This window comes from Chiloscyllium plagiosum, chromosome 2 (genome assembly GCF_004010195.1).
Source record: "Chiloscyllium plagiosum isolate BGI_BamShark_2017 chromosome 2, ASM401019v2, whole genome shotgun sequence".
Lineage (NCBI taxonomy): Eukaryota > Metazoa > Chordata > Chondrichthyes > Orectolobiformes > Hemiscylliidae > Chiloscyllium > Chiloscyllium plagiosum.
The window spans coordinates 94,830,731-94,854,115 of record NC_057711.1 but is presented as its reverse complement, the minus strand read 5'-3'; the positions used below and the strand labels follow the sequence as shown (position 1 = coordinate 94,854,115).

General features: G+C 38.8%; 1 protein-coding gene across 12 annotated transcripts in view; it reads right to left on the bottom strand.

Moving 5' to 3' along the window:
• The window catches only part of LOC122562011 (nuclear factor 1 B-type-like), a 624,396-nt gene that overhangs the window by 8,253 nt on the left and 592,758 nt on the right, over nt 1–23,385 (bottom strand). The window lies entirely within an intron of this gene.

Below are 23,385 nucleotides of genomic sequence, written 5' to 3'. Positions count from 1 at the left end.
TTGTGCTGACATTTAAAGTTCAGTCAACTACTTTGACAGCTGCTGTCAAATCATAAGTATGTTTGATAACTGTGATATTAGGGGGCTGGGAGGATAGGGTACCAGTTGGTTAGGGGAGATAGGATGACAAAAAATTAGGATGCCAGCTGGAAGGGTTAGAGTGCAAGGGTAGGATACCAAATGAGTAGAGGTTAGAGCACCAGGTAAATACAGTGCAGGTGGGTAGGGTGTAGTTGAATAATGTGTCGGGAACCAAGTAAGTAGGGCGCAAGTTTGCATGAAGCTAAAATGTGATGAAGTGTTTAAGATTGATCAGGGTGGGTGGGAGTAATCAAGTCCAACATGAGATTGGGATGGCATGTGTCAGGGCTGGGATTTCATGTCTGTTGGCTAGGGAGTGGCCTGGATCAGCCTGACTAGGATGTGTGGTGTATCAGCTCCAGTGGATTTGAAGCAGGTTCGGGTGCAGACTGAGGAGGTTTGGCTGAAAGGGGAGGGGTGGGAGGGAACTGTGGCGTTGGTGAGTATGTGTCAAGCTTCTTGAGAAAAAATTCTACACTTTGATTCATGGGGAATTCCTTGGGAGTCTGTTAAATTTTTTTCCCCAAAAGTATTCAAGCTGATTCTGATTCTATCAGTTGCCTATTTAATTAATTCTTAATTAAATATTATTTAATTAATTCTTAATTAAATATACTTAGCTGGAGTAGCAAACAGAATTGTGTGGATTCATTTGGGGACATTATAAAGCCTAATAAAAATACATTTTGTGAAATTTAGAACAGAAGGACAGAAAAGATTTACAGCACAGAGTGTTACATTATTATATCAATGCCATTACTTGTTACTGTAATTTAACACAATAACCTTACTGTCTGCTTTCCCCCCATAGACCTGAAACTTTCTGTGCTCTTCTTGTCCACAATTTGCCATTGATAGAAAAAAGAACTCCCTGTGGTTAAGTCGATGCTCCAACAATTGTGCACAGAAATAAATTTCTCCATTTTCACTTTCTGATTGACAATTTGAAATAAATGGGCCAATGTCACTGCTATCCCATCTGTGGAAATAATCTTTTCTCATTCACTCTAAAAATTCATCACAAAATAAAACAAAGATATAGAGCAGAATTAGGCCATTCGGCCCATCAGTCTGCTGTGCTATTCAATCATGGCAGTCATCTACTTATCAATTAATTCTGTTTTTAGCCTCCTTTTTACCCAGTGGAAATATGCTCAATATCTCTCATGACTGTTAATCCATCACTGTTTGCTGTTCCTTGAGGCTTTAATATGCAGTATATAATAGGGGACGCAAATCTACATTCAGCAATATTTAGAGTATCACTATTACTTTGTTCTTTTATTCTGCACTCCTATTTATAAAATCCCAAATACAGTTAGCCTTTGTTCTGAGTTATCTACATGTAACAACAGTTTCAGGGAACTATGTATTTGAAACCAAATATCCCTCTGTTCAGACATGCTTTTACCATTTTCTCAGTAAGATGATGTTTGTAGCTGTCACTTATCTGCCCATTCTAGTCATCTGTCTACAACTTCTTAAAGTTTCCTTTCACAGTCCTCCATAATGCTTGCTAGACTCATCATTTTCTTGTAATAAAGTATTAAGATAGCTTTATCCAAGGCCATAGTATAGTCATATATTGACAGAAAATTCAACCTACTACTGGAATAAAAACAAACTGCTGAAGAAACTCAGCAGGTGTGGTGGCAGCTGTGGAGACAGAAACTTCCAAAGAAGTTGAGGAATATTGGCTTCAAAATATTGTTTCTCTCTCTCCACGGATGCTGTCAGATCTGCTGAGTTTATCTAGTTCTTTCTGTTTTTTGAGGAGAAAGTGAGGTCTGCAGATGCTGGAGATCAGAGCTGAAAATGTGTTGCTGGAAAAGCGCAGCAGGTCAGGCAGCATCCAGGGAACAGGAGAATCGACGTTTCGGGCATAAGCCCTTCTTCAGGAATGAGGAAAGTTTGTCCAGCAGGCTAAGATAAAAGGTAGGGAGGAGGGACTTGGGGGAGGGGCGTCGGAAATGTGATAGGTGGAAAGAGGTCAAGGTGAGGGTGATAGGTCAGACTGGGGTGGGGGCAGAGAGGTCAGGAAGAAGATTGCAGGTTAGGAAGGCAGTGCTGAATTCGATGGATTTGACTGTCAAATCCATCGAATTCAGCACTGCCTTCCTAACCTGCAATCTTCTTCCTGACCTCTCTGCCCCCACCCCAGTCTGACCTATCACCCTCATCTTGACCTCTTTCCACCTATCACATTTCCGACGCCCCTCCCCCAAGTCCCTCCTCCCTACCTTTTATCTTAGCCTGCTGGACAAACTTTCCTCATTCCTGAAGAAGGGCTTATGCCCGAAACGTCGATTCTCCTGTTCCCTGGATGCTGCCTGACCTGCTGCGCTTTTTCAGCAACACATTTTCAGCTCTTTCTGTTTTTTGTTGAGCTATCCAGCATCTACAGTATTTTGCCTTTATGCAACCTATCACTGACTCCTCAGTCATTGAAGTTTGTCATTCATGTGCAGCAGGTGGTGAAGAAAGCTAATGCAATGCTGGCCTTCAGAGTGAGTGGATTTGAGTATAGGGGTAAGGATGCCTTGTTGCAGTTATACATAACATAGAACATTACAGCGCAGTACAGGCCCTTCGGCCCTTGATGTTACACCGACCTGTCATACCAATCTGAAGCCCACCTAACCTACACTATTCCATGTACATCCATATGCTTGTCCAATGACAACTTAAATGTACTTAAAGTTGGCGAATCTACTACCGTTGCAGGCAAAGCATTCCATAACCTTACTACTCTCTGAGTAAAGAAACTATCTCTGACATCTGTCCTATATCTATCACCCCTCAATTTGAAGCTATGCCCCCTCATGTTCGCCGTCACCATTCTTGGAAAAAGGCTCTCCCTGTTCACCCTATCTAACCCTCTGATTATCTTATATGTCTCTATTAAGTCACCTCTCAACCTTCTTTGCTGTAACGAAAACAGCCTCAAGTCCCTCAGCCTTTCCTAATGGCCGTCATAATATCACATACAGAGTACTGTGTGCAGCTTGCCTTTATGCAACCTATCACTAGTCCTAGTCTGAGGAAGGACATTTTTGCTATTGAGGGAGTCCAGCAAAGGTTCACCAGACTGATTTCTGGGAAGGCAGGACTGACATATGAACAAAGGTTGGATCAACATGGCTTGTATTCACCGGAATTTAGAAGAAGGAGGAACATATAATAGAAACATATAAAACATCTCATAGAAACATATAAAATCCTAATGGGACTGCACAAGATAGTTGCGGAAAGAATGTTCCCGATGTTGGGGAAGACCAGACTAGGGGTCACAGTCTAAGAATAAGGTTAAGCCATTCAGGACTGAGAGGATGAAGAACTTCTTCATTCAGAGTTGTGAACCTGTTGAAGTCCCTACCACAGAAAGCTGTTGGGGCCAGTTCATTAGACATATTCAAGACAGAGCTGGATGTGACCCTAGCAGCTAATGGCATGGAGAGAAAGTGGCAGTGGGATATTGAAACTGCATGATCAGCCATGATCATTTTGAATGGTGGTTCAGGCTTGAAGGGCCTAATGGCCTCCTCTTGCATTTTTTAAATTTTTTATGTTGAGGTTTTGTTTCCTTTCTGCAATATTCTATCTAGGCTACTATACTTACATTTATGATATAAACCTACATTTGTTGAAACGTATGTTTTGTGAACATCTGTGTTCAACAACCTTCTGAAAATTCAGCCTACAGATCATTGATTGCATTCTAAATATTTCATCAGCCTCTCAGATACAATTGACAAATGCAGTTCTCGAACAAGAAAAGCAAAATACTGCAGCTGCTAGAAATCTGAAATAAAAACAGAAAATGCAGGTAAACCCAGCAGCTCTGAAGAGGGGGTTGAACAGTTCATCAACTTCACTAGCACCTTCCACCCTGGCCTCAAGTTCACCTGGAACATCTCAATTAACTCCTTCCTCTTCCTGGACAATCCGTCTCCCAACTCAATATGGACATCTATTTCAAACCAACCAACTCCCACAGCTACCTAGACTACTCCTTCTCCCACCGCCACCTTAAAATGTGACCCCTCACTCCCGGTTCCTCTGCCTCCACTGTATCTGGTCCCAGGAGGAGCAATTACACTCCAGAACTGCAATTTCCCCTCACACATAATCAACAATGTCCTCCAGCACATCTCCTCCTCTTCCTGCACCTCCTCTCTCAAACCCCATCCCTCCAAACACAACAAGGACAGAAGCCCTCTGGTGCTCATCTTCCACTCCACCAATCTCCGAATACAGCATATTATCCTTTGCCATTTCCGCCACCTACAATCAGACCTCACCACCACAGATATATTTCCTTCCCCGCCTCTTTCTGCGTTCTGTGGACACCATTCCCTCCGTGACTCCCTTGTGAGGTCCACATTCCCCCCACCAACCCAGCCTTCAGTCCTGGCACCTTCCCTTGCCACCACAAGAGGTGTAAAACCTGTGCCCACACCTTTCCCCTCACCTCCATCCAAGGTCCCATAGGATTGTTTCACATTTGGCAGAGATTTTCCTCATCTACTGTGTCCATTGCTCTTGATGTGGTCTTCTCTGCATTGGGGAGACAGGACGCCAATTCACAGAGTGTTTCAGGGAATATCTCTGGGACACATGCACCAAACAACCCTACTGTCATGTGGCCAAACACTTCAACTCCCCCTCCCACTCTACCAAGGATATGCAAATCCTGGGCTTCCTCCACCACCAAATCCAAGTCACCTGACGACGGGAGCAAGAAGCCTCATCTTCCACCTCAGGACCCTTCAACCACACGGCATCAACGTTGACTTCACTGGTTTCCTTACCTGCCCTCCCCTCACCTCATCCCAGATCCAACTCTCTAACTTGAAACCACCCTCTTGAACTGTCCTACCTATTCATCTTCCTTCCCACCTATCTGCGTCACCCTTCCCTCCGACCTATCACTATCACACCCTACCTGCATCTACCTATCGCCTTTCCACCACCACCACAATCCTCCTATTTACCTCTCAGCTCCCTTAACTCCACCCATCAACATTCCTGATGGAGGGCTTATGCCTGAAATGTCAATTCGCCTGTTCCTCAGATGCAGCTTGACCTGCTTGGCTTTTCCAGCACCACACTTTTCAACTCTGAAGAAAAGTCACTATGAAACATAACTCTGTTTCTCTTTCCATAAATGCTGCCAGGCCTGCTGATTGTTTCCAAAATTCTCTATTTTTAACCTTCATTAACAAATTTGCACTATCTCTGGTTAAACGATTAATTTATTGTCAGGATGCTGTATCAATGGTGAGTCTGCATTTATTGCCCCTGCCTAATGTATCTTTTTCTTGAACTTTTGCACTCATTTAATGAAACTGAGAGGTTTGCCAGAGGGCAGCTAAAAGTCATGATATTGATGTGGGTCTGGAGTCGTATGTAGGACGACAGCTTTTCTTTTCAAAAGCATTTGTGAACCAGCTGTGCTTTTATCACAGTTCTATACCTTCTTGGCTACTTTCATCTTACATCAGCTTTTTATTTTCAGATGTTAAATATCAGAATCGAAAATCTCAAACCTAATTGTAACATAACTTAAACATTACCTTACCCAGCTAAATCCTGACTCACTTCATGTAAAATTCTGTATCTTACATGATAGTCCGTTAACCAGTCTCTTTCTAACCCAGATTATTCTCCTCTCATCATTGGCTACTCTCCAATTTCATGGCACAATTTGCATATTTATGAGTGGAAAATGGTGGCCACAGCATCTGCTATTTCCACTGCTGTCTTTCAACAATTGACAATGTGTGCTATTACAGCCCTTTATCTAAAATATTTTTATTTCTGCAAATTTTTACTGAATAAATTCCTGTACCTGAGCAATTTTGAGTACTTGCTCTTTCTGCTCCAGTGCATCCCATCTCACCCCACCCACAACTATTCTTCTCTTGTTAACTTGTCTTCTACTTTTTATGGGGGGAGAAAATGAGGTCTGCAGATGCTGGAGATCAGAGATGGAAATGTGTTGCTGGAGAAGCGCAGCAGGTCAGGCAGCATCTAGGGAACAGGAGAATCGACGTTTCGGGCATTAGCCCTTCTTCAGGAAGGGCTAATGCCCTTTCCTGAAGAAGGGCTAATGCCCGAAACGTCGATTCTCCTGTTCCCTAGATGCTGCCTGTTCTCCTGTTCCCTAGATGCTGCCTGACCTGCTGCGCTTCTCCAGCAACACATTTCCATTTCTACTTTTTATGGCCAACTAAAAGGGAGAGTTAACTTTTTGTTATATTATCAGCTCTTCTAGTTTCTTCTTCTAGCACCTCACTGCACGTTCCACATTTCTCATAATCATCTTTACTTTTATTAGCTCAAAAGTATATTCTTTTTGTGTTTCAATTTAATTTTAGTCTCTTGATTCATAACCACAGTTCATTGAGTCATACAGCACAGAAACAGACCCTTCAACCCAACTCATCCATGCTGACCAGGTTTCCTGAAGTGAACTAGTCCCATTTGCGTTTGTTTGGTCCATATCCATCTAAACCTTTCCAATTCATGTACCTATCTAAATGTCTTTGAAATGTTTTAATTGTCAATTAAATGTCCTCTGGCATTTTTTAATCCATATACACTGTATGCATCAATCTCTGTGTAAAAACATTGCCCCTCAGGTCTCTATTAAATCTTTCCCTTTTCACCTTAAAACCTATGGCTTCTAATTTGAAATCCCCTCCTCCACAGAAAAAATCTTAGCAATTCAACTTTTCTATGCCTGTCATGATTTTATAATTTGGAGATGCCGGTGTTGGACTGGGGTGTACAAAGTTAAAAATCACACAACACCAGGTTACAGTCCAAAAGGTTTAATTAGAAGCACACTAGCTTTCGGAGCATCACTCCTTCATCAGGTGATAGTGCTATCACCTGATGAAGGAGCAACGCTCCGAAAGCTAGTGTGCTTCCAATTAAACCTGTTGGACTATAACTTGGTGTTGTGTGATTTTTAACTATGATTTTATAAAACACAATAAAGGACACAAGGCTACAGACCAGGGAATAAAAAGTTCCAGCCTATCCAGCCTTCCTGTAAAACTCAAAACTGTCCAGTCTTGGCAACATCCTTGTAAATCCTCATTTGGCACCCATTCTAGTTTACTAACATCCTTTCTGTAGCAGATCATCCAGAGTTGTATGCATTACTCCAAAAAGTGGCCTCACCAATGTCTTGTACAGCTGCAATATGGCACCCTAATTCCTATACTCAATGTTCTGGCAAATGTGCCAAATGCCTTCTTCACAAATGGTGATGCTACATTCAAGGAAGAATATATCTCTACCTGAACACCTACGTCTCTCTACTTGACAATACTCCCCAGGGCCCTAACATTAAATTTACAAGTCCTACCCTGATTTGTTTCACCAAAATGCAATACCTCGCATTTCTCTAACTTAAACTCTATCTGGCACTCCTTGGTTTATTAGCCCTGCTGTTCAAGCTTTTGTTTTCCTTTCAGATATTTAGGAACTTACCCAACTCCAATATCAAGTTTGCCTGTCTGTAGTTTCTTGGCTTTTCCTTTAAGCCTTTCTTAAATAATGGCACAATATTAGCCACTCTCAAGTCTTCTGGCACCTCACCCATGGCTGTCAATTATATAACTATCTCCACTAGGAGCCTTGCAATTCCTTCCCTAGCTTCCCACAATGTCCGGGGATACACCTGATCAGGTCATGGGGATTTATCTACTTTTATGTGTTTTAAGACTTCAAGCTACTTCTGTAATGTGGACTCTTTTCAATACAGCACTATTTATTTCCCCAAGTTCCCTAGATTCTATGTCTTTCTCCACAGTAAATGCTGGTGCAAAATATTTGTTTAGTATCTCATGTGATTCCACACATAGATGGCTTCGTTGATCTTTATGGGGCCCTATTCTCTCCCGAGTTATACTTTTTCCCTTATGTACTTGGAGAATCCCTTTGGATTCTCCTTATCTGCCAAGCTATCTCTTCACTGCTTTTGCCCTCCTGTTTTCACTCTTAAGTGTACTCCTACTCCTCAGAAAGTACTTATAATGTATTCTATCCAGTTCATTGTTGAAGATATCCAAATGGATCCTTTTTCATAACCTTCCATCCTGTTTTATGCTATATGCTTTCCTAATTCACTGAATTTGGATGGTGTTGTGGGGTCAGCACTCTAATTTTACAGACAGACAAACTCAAACTACAATGACACATCTAAAAATAGAATCTTGCCTGAATGAAGGATGCCCCAAAGATTTTACAAGCAACTAAATACTTGTGAAATTTTTAATTGTTGTAATATTGAAAATGCAACACCCAACTTTCAAGCAAAAAAATCCCACATGCAGCAGTGAATTAAATAGCTAGATTGTCTGCTCTTGGAGGAATTGTGATGAAAATAAATGTTGAAGGGGATATTGACAAAATTCCCATATCTTTTTCATGTCCCAATATGGGCTTCCTAACATCAATCTGACAGGGTTGATGTCGGAGATGAGTTTGATATTTCATCTGTAATGCAGTATCTCAAACAGCTCAGCCCTCACTCAGTATTGCGTAGAGATGGCAATAGGGGCACAGCTCTCTTCAATGAAACTTCAGTAGGCAAATTTCTGCCTCTGAGGTAACACTACTGTCATTGAAATATCTCATAATCTAACCTTAAGCCAAATCTGCTGCTGAATGGATATTTGTCACTCAATTGAATTCAATGAAATTGTTATTAAAATGATGCATTCAGGAAAAAATATTAACTTTGTTTATCATTAAGATTTTCAAAAGTAAAATTAGATAAATGTGATGTGGAAATAAGCATGACTTTTTTGACCAAATTTGAGAGTAAATTGTTATTGCTTATCAAGAAGGGTAAAAGGTAAAGGAAACAGAATATGATGTAGAATCAAAGGGTTCTTTTACAATGTAGGTGTAGTATTGCTGTGAATTGGTTTCCAACATGAAGCTTGCAGTAAAAGTCTGGAATTATGTTCCGACCTCACTATAGTGAAGCAGAGGGAAATTTGCCAGGAAAATGTATTCCCAAATATATGAAATGGATTTCATAAACGTTAAGACTGTTGCAATTAAATTGAGTGGAATATATTGTCTTGGACAGTTTGAATTTTCTTGCAAATCCTGGAATATCAAAATGTCTTTGTTTACATGTTTTATGAATAAGAGATACTTTTGGAAAAAATAATGTAGTTCCAAGCATTGTCTCTGATGTGACCAATGGCTCTAACAAACTACTAACCATTTTTTATTTAAGAAAAACTTGTCTGGATTGAAATATTTAATGAACTTCATTGTTGATTTGTGAAGTATAATAGTAAAATGAAGTATTACAGTTGCAAGTGGATAGAAAATAAGGATGAAGCTAAGAATAGCTGACTGCAAGTAGAGTTCATCAGGCTATCATAATAATTAGGAGGTATTTCCATACTCCAGACAGAAGACAATTAGTTAAGGTCAGGAAAAACCTTGAGGATATTGTCTGTAATCAGTTACAGTTGCATATTAATGTGAAACAGATCACAAAATAAGGTGCAGAAAGTAATCAAGAAAGCAAATGGAATTCTAGTCTTTATAGCGAGAGGACTAGTGTACAAGGATGCATAAGTTATACTGCTGTTGTACAAAATCCTGGTTAGACCCACCTGAAGTACTGTGAGTAGATCTGGTCACCACACCTTAGGTAGGATATATTGGCCTTGGAGGGAGTAACATAGGTTTATAAGAGTGATATCTGGACCTCAGGGCTAGGCTACGAGGGCAGATTCTAGCCTGTTTTCACTGGAAATTAGAAAATTAAGGAGTGATCTGATCAAAGTCTTCAAGTTATTAACAGGAAAAGACATGATAGATAAGGTTAAATTATATCCATTTAGGGATTCTAGAACTAAGGGGCATAGTCTGAGAATTAGAGCCAGATCGTACAGGAGTGATGTTAGCAAAGCATTCCTACACTCAAATGGTGTTAGATCTTTGGAACTTTCTTCCACAAATGACAATGACTGCAATGTCAGTTGTTAATTATAAAACTGAGAGAGATAAATTTTTGATAATGAGGGATATAGATCCATGACAGGTATATGGATTTTGGCTGCAGATTAGCAATGATCTCATTGAATAATGGAACATGCTCATGGGCTGAACGGCCTACTCCTGTTTCTATATTCCTATATTAGTAAAGTGGAGGCTCAATTTAATATTCAGTTGGAAATGAATACCAATTATTAACCACAGTCTAAACTTCAGCTGGTGTACCATTTGTGTGAAATTACAATGCTGTCCTGGAAGTCATGAACCGCCCCCACCACCCTGTCCTGAGATCGACCAGCTACAGAAAAAGACAGGTGAATGAGAATGCCATTACTTCCACCACCTTCTTCCAGTCACACACCATATTGGCTTGGACACCTGTCGCTAATTTCTCATTGCCACTGCATCAAAGTTCTGGAACTCCCTAACTAAAGGTAGTATGGCAGCACCTTTAACAGACCACAGTAGTTCAAGAAAGTGGCTCACCATCACTTTCTCAAGGGCAAACACAACATCCCAAAAATATGCAATACCAAAAAAATGCTCCAGAATCATTGCTTTATGCTTGCCTGACTTTTCAATAAAGCATCTTCCAAGATGGGAAAAGCTATTAACACCCATTACCACTGCTAAATTGATATGAGGGAGCCATTGTGACCGTGGGTGGCAATACTACTGACTTTTTAGCTGAGTGTGCAGGAGGGCGAGTCAGATTCACAGTGCTCTGTAAAATCCAGCCCAATTATTCTGTGCCTGGTGTATTGTGTGGCTAAATGTAGGTCATGCATTGCTTTAAATGTTTATCTGTGTCTGACAAGATTTGGCATTACACCCAGATGTGAACAAGGAGCTCAGCAAGGACTTCATTTGAGACTTGTAGTCTATTGTTTAAACAAGGAGATTAATCTCTTAAAAATTGGTTAACACCTTAATGAAAATGAAAGAATAATAGACAATGAGAAGCCACATGAATATTTTTTCCTAATGTTCATAGAGTGATTTCACTCTTAGCATGATATCCTTATTGAGATTTGTGGTGGATTCTGTGGCAAACTAAATTTTCTGATGAAAAGTACCAAATTATAATGGAAAATTCGAACTGTACAGAAGTCAGGAGACAACAATGAAATTAATAAAAAATACAACAGCATGAAGCATGCAAGTATATTTTAGTTACATTTAAGGTAGATACCAGACAAGTTTTTTGAAGGATGATGTATAAATATCATAGAAGGGTTGATGACTGATTAAAACATTATAGATAACAGCTCACATCAGCCATCACTGAAGGAGACCAGGACAAATACCACATCCAATCATTTTATCTCGGCAATCTACAACATGCATTGAGATCAGAAAAACATATGTTAGAATGAAATTAGATGGGAAGTGTAGTTAGTGGACAGCTGGGTTCATTGGGTAAGCCATTATATTCTTCAGCAGATTACGAACTACAGGTACTTTGATTATTATATTATGTGGAAGTTATCATAGAATCTCAAGAGCATCGAAACAGACTATTTGGCCCATTGAGTCCACACCGATCCTCCAAAGAGCATCCCACCCAGACTTCCCATCCCCCACACTATCACGCCGCATTTTCCATGGCTAATCCATCTGGCCTGCATATCCATAGACACTAAGGGCAATTTAGCACGGCCAATCCAACTAACCTGCACACATTAGGATTATGGAGGGAAACCAAAGCACACAAAGTCAACCCACGCAGACACAGGAAGAATGTGCAAATTCCACACAGACAATTGCTTGAGGGTGGAATCAAACCCAGATCTTTGGTGTTGTGAGGCACCCATGCTAATCACTGAGCTAAGTAACATGAGAGTTGAGGTTGAGTACTGGAGAAAAATAATTGTAATTACAATTCTTATCTGAATTGCAGAAGTAACCTGACATCCATAGTGGGAAAAAGTGCTCAGGAACAATTTATGATATGGCACCAATGCTTTCATTAAAGAGTTCTGAGCTCATAAGGAATTGATTTTGCAGCAGAAGATCATGTTTCAATAATCGAACAGAATTGACTATGTGAGCTATGTCAACGGACTGAGGCTTTTCAATGAATGGAAGCACTTTGGATTTTCATAAGATATTTGAGAAAGCTTTCCATTTGAAGCCTTTAAAGGACATTGCACAAATTAAAAATTATTAAAAATTATGCATAATTGACTCAACAACTGATTGCAGGAAATGATATAACCATTTGGTAGTACAGAACTTAATTATTCATGAAAAGATATATTTTGTTAAAGTTTTACATCTTTCATTCATCAGGAAATTCACATGAATATCAATGGATTGACATTTATTCTAAAAGAGAGGAAGGGTTCCATTTGGATTCTGATAGAGGTGTTGCCATGGAGAATGCACCAGTTAGATATTGACTGGCATTTAACTGTCAGGCTTTGCTTGATTTTAAAGCAGGCTAATCGACCCTGATTGATTGGTTGAAGTACTGCCCTGAGAAATTAACAGGTAAATGGTTGTAACTTATTTATTGAATTGAAATTGGCACCGTTTTTTCTGTCTGCAAAGTGTAGGGTCTTGTGAATTAATTCAGATGACTTTCAGTATGTTCAAGTGCAGCAAACTGCGAGAACAAAATCCAGAATAGGTTGTCACCAATATTCTATCCACAAGGTTATTTAGCAATTGCTGTCCAATAGTAGAAATCCTGCAGAACATTATAGGAACAGGCCCTTCAGCCCACAATGCTGTGCAAAACATGATGCCAAATTAAACTAATCCTTTCTGCCTGCCCTTAGTGTATATCCCTCTATTCCTTGCAAATTCATGTGCTTATCTAAAAGTCTCTTAAATGCCCCTATCATTTCTGCCTTCACCACCACCTGTGGCAGCGCGTTGTAGACTCCTACCACTCTCTGTGTAAAAAACTTGTCTGCACAGCTCCTTTGAACTTTCCCCCTCTCACCTGAAATGCATGCTCCCTAGCCTTAGACATTGCAACTCTGGGAAAAAGATTCTGAACATCAACCCTATCTATGCAGTTCATAATTTTATAGACGTTTATCAAGTCTCCCATCAACCTCCATCGCTGCAAAGAAAACAACCTGAGTTTTTCTAGCCTTTCCTTATGGCTCATACACTCTAATCAAAGCAGCATCCTGGTAAGTCACTTCTGTGCCTTCTCCAAAGCCTCCAAAATCTCTTGTAATGTGGAGATCAGAATTTAATGCAATACTCTAAGTGTGGCCTAACTAAAATCTTATACTGCTGCAGCATGACAACGTGACTCTTGTACTCAATTTCCCAACCAATAAGGTTATATTAAACAGAGGCCACCTATAAACCAATTAGCACTTTCCCCTCATAAAATATAAATTATGCTTCCCCTTCTCACTAGTATTCTTGTGAAAGGTCCTGATGAGGAAAAGAAGAAAAGCTTCTAATAACGTGTTTTTTTAGCAGTATCTGGAAGCGAATCGCCAGCCAGTGTTAACATCATTTATTATTAAATAACAGAGAAAGAGAACATGTGCATTATTGTTATGAAATTCATTAAAAATACCAAGATAATCCTTCAGAAGCAGAGAATTAATTGCATTGATGGACATACACAATTAAATTAGATTAGATTACCCACCCAGACCCATTCCCCTATATTTATCCCTTCACCTAACACTACAGGCAATTTAGCATGGCCAATTTACCTAACCTGCACATTTTTGGATTGTGGGAGGAAACCAGAGCACCTGGAGGAAACCCACGGGGAGAATGTGCAAACTCCACACAGAGAGTCACCTGAGGCAGGAATTGAACCTGGGTCTCTGGCGCTGTGAGGCAGCAATGCTAACCACTGTGCCGCCCACGATTAATGTTGACAAACTACATGATTTTAGTGTGGATATCCATCATACATATTTGAGTTGTAACGTGAATCTTCATTAACAGTAATTGGCATTTATTCACAAAACGGATCCCCTGTATCAGAAATTTTAGCAGTGGGAGAAGATTAAGGAATTTCAACATGAATTCTTTATAACAGTGATGGATTTATGATCATCAGATTGAAGGCCTTAACATCATGAAAGGAATTGATCCAAAAAGGTTGTGTACCATTGTCAGGAATTCATAATTGAAGGACTATCAAATGGAAAAAAATGAGTAAATAATTAAATTAAGCAAGATATTTTCACTCAAGAATAACAGACTTGCAAAATAAATACCCAGATAAGGCAATGAGGGGAAACAGATTAAGTACAGCCTGCGTCAATGTAGCATACTCATTGAGAGAATATCCCATGATACTTCATATCTATGGAAAAGCTGAGGCAACAAAAGAAGTAATAGATTGGTTGACCAAAATCTTAATTAAAAAGTGAGCCGTAGATATATTATTCAATAGATGGTGGTGCAAAGGATTTAGAAAGGAAATTCCAGAGCATAACAACTCAAAGGCACAATAGACATTGGTGAGGTATAGGGAGGGAGAAAAAAACAAGAGGCTAAAGCCAGAGAGAAAATTAAGACAGTATGGAGAGTGAGATGAAATAGCTACATTATTGGGTGAGTTTACTCATAGGGAGGGACAAGAATATGATAACAACAAACACATGGACAAAAAAATAAATTTTGGGCCATGGTGAGAGTTGCATGAGCCAATGGATTCAAGTGACAAGGAAGATGATTTGAAGGATAGAGTGAGAAAGTGGATTGGAGTTAATTCATTAAAAAGGGATAGGTAGCTCATATCCAATTGTCACGTTTTCTCTGCTTAATAAATGCATATTCTAATCTGAAGTTCCTACTGAACTAATCAAATTCAGTGGATATATCTTAAGTGTATTTCATTGCTAATTGAAAAATTTAAGTCATATTTAGAATAGTATTAATTTGCTTACATTACCTTTAAAAACTAAAAATTAGGGGATTATGGACCAAATAGCCTCACTGTGCCATTCTATAATCCTATAATGAGTCAATCCCTATTGTTCAAAGGCCTTCTCAGCAAACAAATAAATTTGATAAATAACCTAACAACAAAAAACTCTGTTTCAATGAGTTTTAAAATATTCTATTACAGTGGATTCTTGAGGTTAACCCATTTGAACAACAGGATTTTATTTGACAAAGCATTAAAAGTGTGCAAGTTTAATTATTAGCACATTTTTTCAATAGAGATGCAGTACTGAACATCCTTCACCCATGATATGATTAACAGAGGCAATGCCAGTAAATATTCCTTGTTGCTTCCAAATGAACAAAACTTTTAGCAGTGTCCATTTTTGTCAACAATTTATCTGAGCTATAATTCAATGTTATACTTGAGATGTAAAAACTTCACAATCCAATAGATTTTACTTGCATTATTTACAAATTTGCATTACAACCAACAAGAACTTAGGCTGAAGGATTGACTTCTGTTTCAGTCATATTTGTTTCCCATAAACAAATGGGCAATTCGTTATTGAATTTTAGATGGATCATTGGAAATGGACAAAACACTGCATTCTTCTCACTTCCTCCTCAGATTTATTTTGTCCAGCATTGTGTACAAACGATACATATTCTTAACAACCTATGGTGGCTTAAAATGAAAACAAAGAAAGAACAAGGAAGATTAGACTACTCTGGTTACAGAAAACTAACACTATAGGAGGTCACAGTGTAAGTGATTAATAAAATGATTCAACACCAGGTTATAGTCCAACAGGTTTAATTGGAAGCACACTAACTTTCGGAGCAACACTCCTTCATCAGGTGATAGTGGAGGGCTCGGTCGTAACAGAATTTATAACAAAAATTTACAGTGTGATGTAACTGAAATTATACATTGAAAAACTGATTGCCTGTTAAGCCTTTCATCTGTTAGAATACAGTGATAGTTTCACTTCTTTCATGTGTAAATCACAAACCTTTTTTTTAAAGTTGCATTCTCGGGTTAGCTGTTAACAATTGTTAACACTAGCTCCGAAAGCTAGTGTGCTTCCAATTAAACCTGTTGGACTATAACCTGGTGTTGTGTGATTTTTAACTTTGTACACCCCAGTCCAAATCATAATAAAATGATGTAAGCTTCAAGGATTGCCTTTCCAAACCTAACCACCAGGAGATGTTAGGTTTACACCCACATAATCTCCAAGGGTTAAGAGTAAATAACCTTCATTAAAAGAATTGTTGCGACTGTGGTTTGGATAATTGGAGTCTTAATCAACTGGGAAACCACAAATGCACACACAGGCCATTCTCACCTTCCATCTGGGGACAATTAGCCTCTGGTTGGGTATTAACTGCTTTGCTATTGTTCTCAAATAAAGCAAAGAACTGAATACCTGTTTTAATACCATAATGACAAAAAAAATCCTAAAGTTTACTAAATCTGTGTTCAACTGTGAATCCATAAGGCAAAGGCCTGGTCATGTTTTAATATTAAAGACAATTTTAATCCTCAAATAAATTCTCTAATCATCTTGCATCTGAAATTCCTATACAAAAGGTGTTACTATTGTCAACAAAACAAGGTTCACAGAAAATAAGTATCATCTCAGCTAACAAAGTAGTCACTAGTTAATACACAATGGTAGAATTTGCATTCTCCCTTCATCAGGAATTACCTTGAAGAATTGAATAACTGAAAGTGCATCCTTCACGTGCAAAGTAATCTAAAAGCTTTATCTCTAAACCCACAACATGATTATATAAACTGTGGAATGTTATAGAATTTTAAAATTTAATAGAGTTGAAGAACAATTATTCTTTACTAAAATACAGTCTGCAAGACAGGTGGCGATCAACCCTTTCCACGCCCAAAAATAATTTTACACATGATATAAAAATGTTGGGTGCAAAGTACAATCACTAGTATAAAAATTACTCTTGGCATGTACTTTGCATTCCTCTCGTGTTGGTGAGTTGTTGCAAAAATTTTGCATATAGCCAAAAATCACTTGAAGGCTTATATGATTGTGGAGCAGTCATATCGCTGCCAACTCTTTGGATGGCAGGTTCGGTAACTCTGCCATATCTCAAATTCAGCCTTTGAGAAGTCAGTTAAAATTTCAGTGTGACATTTGAGGAAATTAAACAAATGTGGAAGTAAAAAACTAATATCTATAATGGTAATCATTAAACTATTAGTTCAGTAACTAATAAATTCTGAAAATTCATGTCATAAACAAAAGAGTTCTCATCTTTGTATCTTGGTTAATGATGGGAAGAATCTTAACACATTTCCTTGATCTCTTCTATCCAGTGGGTCACAAACCTAGTGCCGTGGCAACTCTTACTCTTTGATAATGTGAAAGTGAATGTAATACAGGTTTTCACATGCTGGATAATTTCATTACTTAAATTTTTCTCACAAATAAATTCATTCTGGAACTGCAATCATTCTTTGCTTGTTGGATAATCTCTGCATGGTCTAAAATATTTAAAATAAAATTTAATTCGGAAGAGTTCTATTTAATGAATTAGCTTTTGTTATGAGTTTAGGAATTTTAAATGCTACCTTTTTCTCATGAAGATGTCTCCAACATAAAGTGCATCACAGGCACTTGTGTAACATATGCCTCCAGAGTTCCAGCTGGTTGTCTGAGCTCTCAGGCTGACTCTGCAGTCTATAAATGCCATTTTGACAAATTGTCTTATGGAGGTGACAATGGAAGTTCCCCAGCTATACAGAAATAAAACTAGAGCCACAATTTGAAAACAACTTTCCATGTATACAACCAAGTGTCATCCCACATTCCTGGACCATTCCAGTTGGTCACAGTTCTTCAATGTGTTCTTTTTCCCTTTTCATGTGGTGGGTATCATCGGCAGAACCAGTATTTGTTGCCTATCTCTAATTGCCCTTGAATTGAGTGGGTTGCTCGGCATTTCAGAGGGCAGGTAAGTGTCAGCCACATTGCTGTGGAACTGGAGATAATATCAGATTTCCTTGTCTATAGGACATTCGTAAACAGACGGGTTTTTATAACAATCAGTGGCTGTTTCACGGTAAACATTAATGGACTTTCAATTCCTTATTTTAACCAAATTTAACTGGAACTAACTGAAGTGTTAGGATTTGAATCGGAGGCCTGCCATCTCTATATTACTGTCCTAGTGACATTACCATTATGCCACTTTATCTCTATGAATTACATGATAGTGGTCCAATTGTTATTCGTCTGAGATAGATGCACAGATGTGATTATTTTAATAAATAATCCAAATTCTAAATTTTGCACAATCACTCATGAGGAGGCTAGCATTAGAAAATGTTTCACACAGAAAAAAACTTGGTCTGCAAACAGTTTGGTCAGTCATTTGCTTGCTTGGAAAACAATTCTGCAAGTCTAATTAAAAATGATAACCATTGAGTGTGTGGATATTAGCAGACATTGCAGTTCTTAGCATTGATTGTGTGTGATAAACAGATTTTAGGTCAGGGTTTCAACTACTTAATTATTTTTGCAAACTTAGATCATCTGAAAAGAAAGTACAAAACGGACCTGATTTCTACTTTAAAAAGATGCTTACTGTTTGCCAAGATTTACTTCTAATTGGTAATTAAGGCTGTGTTGGTGGATCTGAGCAGATGGTATAATTACAATTTAAATGTGAATTGAATAATCAACATGTTTTTCATGAAGGGTAAAGCAGGTCTGTATAATATTACCTTTTTCTAAGAAGGCTATAATCAAGGGTATAAAAAGAAGCAACACAAATTTTCGTGGAAAGTTGGACTTTTCCTTATCAAGCACCTAAGAAATATGTTCTGCTACAAACTCTCAAGAATATCAGTTTTCAAACTTTCATGGGTAAGTATTTAAAACAAAACAAAGAATCAATGGATTAAATTGCTTCCAAGTGGAGTCTGTGTCAATTTGGCAAAACATTTTAAAATAATAATAGTCTGTTCACTTTGATGGATTTGCAATGTGGGAATGTTTATTTCCCCCCAAAATAACTCTTTCTGTTTTCTTCATCTCAGTAATCTGCGAAAAATTAGCAGGCAAACATGCCTCCATTAGCAGTAATGACTTGAGGAGAAAGCAGAAAAGAAGTATCTGGCCCTTAAGCTTTTGACTAATGCAGGAAATGCTTTGGTACATGAGTGTGACTGACTGATAGCTTCCATTTTAAGACCTGACAATGCAATATTTTAATACGTAAGTGCTCAAAGTCTTGTTGGCCATTTCTCTACATACAGTCTTTTATAGGACCACAGACACATTCTGCTCACAGCCCATTTACAGCAAATATCTCTGCACCAATTGCAGCTAAAACAATCCTCAGGTAAACCTGACCCTAACAAGGTTAGAATTGGAAATGTGGGTAGCAAGCATTCAGGGTGAGCACTGGCTAAACAACAGTGGGACTTCTGAATCCTTAACCAGTCTGGACTACAGACCTCTGGACTTTTGTTTGGTGTTGGGTAAAAAGATGGTGGGCTAGACATCCTATCTATATTACATACCCTCTTGCCCAAAACATGCCTGTGGGCATATTTAGTACCCAGCCTGTGATTTAACCAAGAGATGAATCCTTGTTTATAAAGTTACTACGCAGCTCAGGATGTGAAAATAATTGGCTCCTGACCTCAGTAGACTTGGCCTTTCTTTTCCACTCATTCACAAGTTGATGGCTTTGCTGGCCAGCATTTATTGGATGTGCTAGAAGGCAGTTAAGAGTCAACAACATTGCCATAGGTCTGAAGTTACATGTTGTAAAGATGAAATGTTCTTCCCCAAAGGACATCAGTGAACCAGATGGATTTTTTTTTTGACAACAGCTTCATGGTCATCATTAGACTCTTAATCACAATTTTTTATTTAATTCAAATTCCACCATGATAGGATTTGAACCCATGTCCCCAGAATGTTAGTGGGGTCTCTGAATTAACACCCCAGTGATAATACCACTAGACTATCACCTCCCCTTTTAAATGCCTGCAAATTATTGGACCTGATTTCCAACTTGCTGGAATTATTTATGGATAGTCACTTGTTATAGAAACCTGTTTTTTGTAAATTGGACAGTTGATCCATCACTCTATTGTTACACCCAAATAGCAGATCAAAATGTTATTATAGTTCATGATATTGTTGTATATCATTTGACTGGACTACATTATAGAACTCTCTCACATGGTCTGTTGATTGCTTTGTGAACCCTGAGATTTTTGTGATCGTCGACTTGTTATTGTGTGTGCACTGTCACTTTTCTTGAAGGGCATTATGTAGACAATTTGATGTATGACCAACAATTTCAATGATCCAATTTGTGTTGAAACAAGTGACATTTGATTCTTCAGTTGACTGCAATTGAATGAAGAGACATGAATGTGCATTCAAACAATAATAAAATGTGTTAAGATGATAACTTGTTTATTTCTAAAACATTTCTTCATGAATGTTCACTTACACTTTAGGACAGTCAGTGCAGAATACAATTAATCATAGGGCCTTAGGTAGTGTTGATGAAAGTCCTGATGAAGGGTTTTTGCGCAAAACATTGATTTTCCTACGCCTCGGATGCTGCCTGACCTGCTGTACTTTTCCTGCACCACTCTAATCCAGACCCTTGGGGTCTGGAGAACAGAGGGACCTAGGGGTACAGGTACATAATTCTTTACAGTTTGGTTTACATATAGACAGGATGGTTAAAAAGGCATTTGGCCTATTTGCCTTTATTGCTCAGTCCATTGAGTACAGGAGTTGGGATGTAATGTTGAGATTGTACAGGACATTGGTGAGGCTTCTTCTGGAATACTTCATCTATTTCTTGTTGCCCACTTAGAGTAAGGGTATAATCAAGCTGGATGTAGTTCAGAAGAGACTTACCAGGATGTAGCTATGTTAGAAGGTTTGAGTTATAAACAAAGGCTGGAACTTTTTCCACTGGAGCGTAGGATGTTGAGAGGTGACCTGATAGAAGTTTATAAAATACTGAGAGATATAGATAGAGTTGATAGTAGTTTTCTTTTGCCTAAGGTGCAGAATTTCAAGATGAGGGGGCACACTTTTACGGTGACAGAAAATAGATTTAAGAAAGGCATAGAGGCAAATCTTTTGCACAGATGGTGATTTGGATGTGGAATGAACCTCCTGAGGAAGTGGTGGATGTGGGCACGATTACAACATTTAAAAGACATTTGGATGGATACATGAATAGGAAGTAGGTGGCACATTGGTTCAGTGGTTAGCACTGCAGCTTCACAGTGCCAGGAATCCAGGTTTGATTCCAGCATCAGGTGCCTGTCTGTGTGGAGTTCGCACATTCTCCCTGTGTCTATGTGGGTTTGCTCTGGTTTCCTCCCAAGATCCAAAAATGTGCAGGTTAGGTGAAATGGCTATCCTAAATTGCCCATTGTGTTCAGGGATGTTTGCATGAAATGCATTAGTCAGGGGTAAATGTAGAGTAATAGGGTTGGGGAATGGGTCTGGTGGGTTACCCTTCGTAGGGTCAGTGTGGATTTGTTGGGTCAAATGACCTGTTTCTGCACTGCAGGGATTCTATGAAAAGTTTGCAGGGATATGGAGCAGGCAGGTGAGACTAGTTCAGTTTGGGATTATGTTTGACATGAACTAGTTGGAGTGAAGGGTTTGGTTCTGTGCTGTTTGGCCCTATAACATAAAAAACCTTGAACATACTTGAAAGAAATAAACAGCTTCATTAGCACAATGACATGATTCTCTCACAAGAGGCCAGGATGTTGAAGTTCTGGAATGCCTATTATTTTCCTGCTTTCAGTGGAGAGAATACTATTAGTTTTTGCCCAGGCATTAAAAAGTAGAATCCCACTGGGGACTTTTTAAAAATGTTTTTATCAAATGTGGGTGTCACTGGTGAGACCATTCTCAAATTCCCAATTGGCATAAGAGTTAAGTGCCTTGCTGAGGATCTGGAATCACATTTCGGCCAGACCAGGTAAGAATGGGGGACTTCCTTTCATAAAGGACATTAATGAATCAGATGGAGGTCTTGTTACAATGGTTACTTGGTCTCTTTTTCCTTGTTTGGAGAAGACATATGATGGCCTAGGAGTGTGAAAGTGGCATGAATGTTTAAAGATTACAAGGTTAATGAGTACTAACAAAAGAGGTAAAAGAGATTTGATACTGGAAAGATTGATATAGTTACCTCGCATATGAAAATACACAATAGGCAACTTAATAAAAGAAAGAACTTGCCATGTTGCATTGATTTTTTTCCAGTTAGCTTTGCCTGAAATCAGGCAAACCACATATAAAACACAAATGTAGACTTTGCCCTGCACAAATTATTTTAGGAAACATTAGGGGAGAAGCCAGCCTTCTGCACAAAACTGACGATGATACTTTTAAATATTTTTAACCATGGTTGGTGTCTGTTAATTGTACCTTCTTGCACCTTCAAGGAGTCTCTTAAAAGTTACTCATTTCTTTAAGCACAGACTTTGCTTTTACAAACTCATTAACAAATAAAGATACAGACCACTTACTAAAGTCATTTTCAGTTGCTTAAAAGCAGGGCACTCAAATTTGTGGATCAGGTAACCTCATGGAAAATATATTCTTTGTGTGTGGTAAATGCATTTTCAACTATATTCATGAAACGCTCATAATGCATAAGTGAATTTTTAAATACAAATCAAGGAAAACAGACAACAAAATTTAAAAGCTTGTCTCAGTGCACAGGTTCTTCAGGATTTTATATTGGTGATTATTGAAAAGGGTTTTGAGAAGTTTAACCATAACTTCATTTCAGACAATTTTGGCAATGTTGAGTGCAACTTGTATCTGTCGTATTAGTGACACCTAAACTTGAAATTCTATGCCAGTTTCTTTTCCCTATCTTCTTATTTATGATATGTAAGATATTATCTGTCCACCTGGCCCAAACACATGCACTTCAAGCACAATTAGAGTCATAGAGTCATAGGGATGTACAGCATGGAAACAGACCCTTCGGTCCAACCTGTCCATGCCGACCAGATATCCCAACCCAATCTAGTCCCACCTGCCAGCACCCGGCCCATATCCCTCCAAACCCTTCCGATTCATATACCCATCCAAATGCCTCTTAAATGTTGCAATTGTACCAGCCTCCACCACATCCTCTGGCAGCTCATTCCATACACGTACCACCCTCTGCGTAAAAGAGTGCCCCTTAGGTCTCTTTTATATCTTTCCCCTCTCACCCTAAACCTATGCCCTCTAGTTCTGGATTCCCCGACCCCAGGGAAAAGACTTTGTCTATTTATCCTATCCATGCCCCTCATAATTTTGTAAACCTCTATAAGGTCACCCCTCATCCTCC